Here is a 6,000-nt window from a genome sequence, read left to right on the forward strand (position 1 = left end):
GAGAACTTGGCCAATCATTTTTGTGTCATTTGAAGAGTCGTAGTGAGAGAGCAAAGCGTTTCAGAACATGGGCCATAGACTCATGCTGCTCTAGACGGCTTTGTTCGCTAACGGATCCTAATCAGCACTGTGAAGGTGACTACGTGCTGCATTACTGGCCGGTGGTGGTTATTATTATTAGTGCTCGTGTGTGTGTGTGTGTGTGTGTGTGTGTGTGTGTGTGTGTGTGTGTGTGGCTGGTTGGTTAGACTGTTGCTATGGTTCTTGTTTGCAGGCAGTGTTAGGGTTGTTATAGTCTTGTTGGATTTTGTTTTTGGCGGTGGTTGGCCGGTTGGTTTGATGTTGTTGTTGTTGTTGTTGTTGTTGTTGTTGTGGTTGTTGTGGTTGTGGTTGGGTGGGCTCGTATTCATTTTCATTTTCAAATATTTCAAATAATTATTATTATTATTATTATTATTATTATTATTATTATTATTATTATTATTATTATTATTATTATTATTATCATTATTACTATTACTACTACTACTACTACTACTACTACTACTATTATTCGTTTGGCAATAATAAGAACTGCCTTTCCTTCTGGTCTGCCACACTCGCATGTCCCACGTCACTTCTTTCCCTCGCGCGCCGTCCTTCTTCTGTTTCGCATGAGCATTACGTGGGTTTAAGCGGCGGACGGAGCCTCTCACAACCACCACCACCACCACCACCGAGGCATGAGGCACGACATGGAGCCCTGATTTCACCCAAAGCTCAGTATTACGTACAGTGGCAGCAGACATGGCGTGACTTTAGGTACACACACTCACACACATACTCACACACACACTCACACACACACACACACACACACACAAACACACACACACACACATATGTAGCACGTATACCTCGCTCTCAACCTTTTCCTTTCTATTTTCTTTTCTTATGCACACACACACACACACACACACACACACACACACACACACACACACACACACACACACACACACACACACACACACACACACACACACACACACACATATACGCACTTACCTTTCATTTATTTTTCCCCTTAATTTACTCATTATCTCGGACGTATACATGGGTAAATTTCAGTCTTGTTCACCTTAAGAGTTCTTACTTAGTCACGTGGTATTTTTTATTTATCCCTCCTGCTGGTGGTGGTGGTGGTGGTGGGGCATAATTACACGGGGTGGCGGGGTGCTTACTGCTGTTGACGAGAAGGATGGAGGTGGCCGGTGCGTGTCAGTCTGGAATGTAGAATCGATCGGGGGACGGAAGGCAAGGGTTTAAGAGGCGCCACACTGCCTGGTTTGGTCTGGCGGGGCAAGGAGACCGGGAAGAAGACGCGAAGAAGACCTGAAGGAAGGAGAGTGAAGGAAAAGTACGGTGGAAGGAAAAATAAAGGGGGAAATGGCAAGAAGACGCGAATGAGACCTGGAAAAAGAAGAGTGAATGGAAAAGGAACGCTGGAAAGAAAAATAAAGGAGGAAATGGCAGGAGACGCAAATGAGACCTGGAGAAAGGGGAATGAAGAGAAACGAACACTCGAATGGAAAATAAAGAGGGGAAAAGGGCTAGGAGACGCGAATAACACCTCGAGAAAGGAGAGTGAAGGGAGAAGGGGCTCTGAAAAGAAAAATAAAGATGGGGGATGGCAAGGAGACGGAAAGAAAGGCAAGAAAACCTGAAAAAGAGGTACGGTGAAGGAAAAGGATCGTTGGAAATGAGGTAAAATTGTTGGAAAAATGAACAATGATAAAAATGTACGAAAAAAAAAGAAAGTGAAGAAGTAAATTAATGAAACAGTGTGAATAAGAGAGAGAGAGAGAGAGAGAGAGAGAGAGAGAGAGAGAGAGAGAGAGAGAGAGAGAGAGAGAGAGAGAGAGAGAGAGAGTTATGAAGTGTGGTTATTAATGCTAATTGTCATATACGTGGGTGGGGGAAGCAGAGGAGGAAGACAAGGAGGGAGGGGGACGAGAAGGACGAGGAAGAAGAAGAGGAGGAGGACAGGCCAAATAATAGTGAAGGAAAATGAAAATATGAAGGATAAGAAGACAAAGGGCAGTGATGAGCCTTCTAATACTTGGCTAACCGACCTCGCATGCACGCCACACCACCACACCACCACACCACACCACACTACACGCTACACCACTACAATACACCACCATGCCACTCCACCACGACACACCACAACATTCACGAACTCACTCTTCCACACCGTACCACACCACCAGACCACCACACCACACCACAGCACACTACTCGCCACACATCACACATTCCTTACTCTGCTCCTCCACTCCATTCACCTCTGTTCCACACCACGCCATACCACCGCACCACGCCATTCTTACCCCACTCTATTCCACAGCACACAATACCTGTCCACCCCACACACCCAACCCACCCAGCTAGCCACCCAGCCAGCCACCAGCCAGTCAGCGCCCCCCACCACACCGGGCAGTCACGACAGTAAGGAATTCGTCTAACAAAATGTATATGTTCCTGTGTCCACGCTACCTTCCGTGCTGTTTAAAAAATGCAAAAGACAGAAGTGGGGAGCCAAGCAGACGGGAGGGAGACAGGCAAACTAATATTGGTTCACCGGTTTTGGGACGCACCCTTGTTCACGCACAGACGGCAACACCTCCCCTCTTCACCCTCCACACACACATACGCACACACTTATCCTTTTACTGCAGCACATGAGTACTGTAACAAGGCAATTTAAGCACATCTCCCCCTCTCCATTATTAACACCACCACGAGTTTCAGCGTCACATAAACAAATAGAATGAAAACAAGATACAAAGGAACTAAAAAAAATACACAAAATACAACGTAACTGGTTTGTGAATATAAAAAAAAGTATAGGGAACCACGCGAACACTCATTACCCTGGTGTCGTGCAAAGTCTGAACCCGCCGCGGGTATGAAGGATTAAGGAGAGATGTGTGCCTCATGGGGCGGCGAGGCGGTGCGGGTCAGGGAAGCAAGTGGTTGTTAGTAAGGTCATGTGAAATAGAGCCGCATTTCACTCACGCACACATCCGGGTCTTGGCAGTTTTACACTTTTAGCGGAACCCTTTTTTGGAGTGTGCCGGCTGTAATGTGTGTGTGTGTGTGTGTGTGTGTGTGTGTGGTAATGAAGCGTTCTTGTAGCAAAAAATGGTGCAGTGTTGTTGTTGTTGGTGGTGGCGGTGGTGGGAAGTGCAAGTGGTGATGAGTGGCTAATGGTGTTTTTTATTGACTATGTTTTTTTTTTTTTGTTCATAATGTTGTCTGTAATATTATTTATATGTATACCCTTGTAAACTGGTCAGTAAACAATATGAATGTGTGTGTGTGTGTGTGTGTGTGTGTGTGTGTGTGTGTGTGTGTGTGTGTTTTCTTTCTTTCAACATGTATGAAAAGTCAAGAAACACGAAAGGTGCAAGAGACGAAGAAAACGTTTATTTGGAGCTCAGCAAATAATTAGTCAACTAGATAAGGGGGGAAAAAGTTAAGACAAATGACGTAGATGTGTAAATTCTGGACAAATACTCGTACGACACACAAAGAGCACGCCACTACACCATCACACCACAACACCATCACACATACAGTAGATGCGGAAAGTGAAAAGAAACTCATATAGCAGAAGTAAGAAGCCTCCAGGCGTCGTGTAGTGCCCGCAGCAAAGCAAGGGAAAGTGATAAAGATGACATTGCCAACACACAAAACCAGACCTGTTGTTGTGGCCCTCAACTAGTGCCAAAATTATACTTAGGTATAGAGTTTTGTAACGGCGATGTATATGTGCCCTTCAATATATTTTTCGATTAATTTATAGTCTATTTACATATAATGAGGTTCTGGTTTGTGTTGTGAGAATTGACAAGGTTTTATGATTGTGTTTATGCGTGGAGGAGACTGACCAAAGTGTGGTAAATTAGGAAGGAAAAGGAAGCTTCCCTTAACACCATACTTTCTGTTCCAGTCCAGAAAGAAGAACAAGAAGAAGAAGAAGAAGAAGAGGAGGAGCAAGAAGAAGAAGAAAAAGATTCGAGATGCAGAGATATTAATTTTAGTTTAAATTCTGAGGTGTAGTGTTACGAATGTAAGAAAAAGAAGTCACAGAAAGAGGAAAAGTGGTGTATGAATAAAAGATGCTGAAAACTATGTTTTCAAGGGAAAAAAAATAAACACTAGTACAATTAAAGAATTTATTTAAATTAACTAACAAATTAACTTTAACTCTTTCCTGGTTCGTTCTTTCTTTCTTTCTTTCTTTCTTTCTTTCTTTCTTTCTTGTTAGCCCTTGGTTGCTCTCCCTAATGCATAGAAACTTATATCCTAGGATAGTAAATTAACCAAGGATTGTCCAAAAGTTGTGACGCTTTTGTGGTATTTTTCCCCCTGCCACCATGCCCTTTGTCATTGTTGCTTGTGGCGCCATTATTTCCTTTCCATGTGCCATTATTTCTCGTGCCATTAATTCTTGTACCATTTTTTCCATAACATTTCTTCCTGTGTTATTTTTTTTTCTGTGCCATTCCAGGAACTTTTTTTTTTCTGCATTTGCATTTTCTTTCCCGAATACTAATGAATATTCCTTTCTTGCACTAGAACACAATCAAGAGTATTAAGTTCCCATTTGATTGAAAATGGAGTGCGAAGGCTTGTCTCACTGACAGGTCATTGCTTTGTGGCGCGTTCTTAATGTTTCAAAAAGCCACTCAGACTTGCACCATTGCACGTACTGCTTGACATTCCATTATAAATCATTCAAAAGTGGCGCGCGGTGACAACATTTTCCAGGAGCATGATTCATATGTGCAGTACGTGTGTATCGTGTTGAATTTATGCATTACATTCATTATGTACTACATGTAGGTGTGTGAACATGAGCTAGCCTGTGCGCACACCATCTCTGTACACCTACATAGCACAAAACTACATGCAAATACAGATCCCTCTCTCTACACACATGACCACTTTGCAAATTAGATAAAGTTAACTGTGTACTGCTATATCTTTTCCACAACATTATATCCCCTCCCCCTCCTGCCTCGCCCTCACATGACCCCCCCCCCTAGGAACGCGAGGTCAGGAGTGGCTTGTAAACAGTTCGAAACTCGTTAATTCTTGCGAAGCTGTGCAAGTGGCCAATCAGCGTGCAGTATTGATTGCAGCGGGGTTTTCTATTGGCTGGGACGCGCAAGGCGGGTTAGTAAGCTAATCTAAAATATGCCACATATGTTCATGCTCTTTATGGTTTTTGTTATCATGGTTATCGTTGTTATTACTGTTATTATTATTATTATTATTATTGTTGTTGTTGTTGTTGTTGTTGGTGTTGTTGTTGTTGTTGTTGTTGTTAGTAGTAGTAATCCATGGACATTATCGCATTTGTATTTATTCTCATTTTACATTATTAAGTGTTTTCTTTGTTCTAACAGTGCTATATATTTCATCAAATCATGAATGCAGGGAGTGCCACGTGTAGCTCTGACGGCTTCTACCAGTTTCCCTCATTTCTTGATGTTCTTTTGTTCTTATAACCTTTTCTTGCCATATTGTGCATGATCGTCTCGTATCCAGGTGGTGTAGCGAGTGGCCAGTGTGGTGTTGTAGTGTGATGATTCATGCGGGGGAACTTCGATAATGTGGTGTGTTTTTGCTACAGTGGTGCTTGATGGTGGTGTAGCGGATGGTGGTAACGGTGGTGGTGAAGTGTGGTGGTAATGGTGGTGGTGAAGTGTGGTGGTAATAGTGGTGGTGAAGTGTGGTGGTAATAGTGGTGGTGAAGTGTGGTGAGGTGACGGGAGGTGGATGTGGTGGTGAGTGTTGTGTTGTGTTGTGTTGTGTTGGGTGATGAAGATAGGAGTCCTTCGAAAGTGGAGTGTAGCTAACTGATATGCTATAATATTAATTTATTATGACATGCAGAAGGAACATGAATGAACACAAAGAAAGAACAAACATTAACACGCCTCT

General features: G+C 43.0%; 1 long non-coding RNA gene across 3 annotated transcripts in view; it reads left to right on the forward strand.

Annotated features, from left to right (window-relative positions):
• The window catches only part of LOC135099884 (uncharacterized), a 103,671-nt gene extending 99,162 nt beyond the window's left edge, over positions 1–4,509 (forward strand). For all 3 annotated transcript variants that reach the window (XR_010268414.1, XR_010268416.1, XR_010268415.1), the window contains one exon: positions 4,001–4,509. This is a non-coding gene — a long non-coding RNA (uncharacterized LOC135099884). The remainder of the gene's footprint in view (positions 1–4,000) is intronic.
• Positions 4,510–6,000: the final 1,491 nt, after the last annotated feature.

Source organism: Scylla paramamosain, chromosome 4 (genome assembly GCF_035594125.1).
Source record: "Scylla paramamosain isolate STU-SP2022 chromosome 4, ASM3559412v1, whole genome shotgun sequence".
NCBI classification, from domain to species: Eukaryota; Metazoa; Arthropoda; class Malacostraca; order Decapoda; family Portunidae; genus Scylla; species Scylla paramamosain.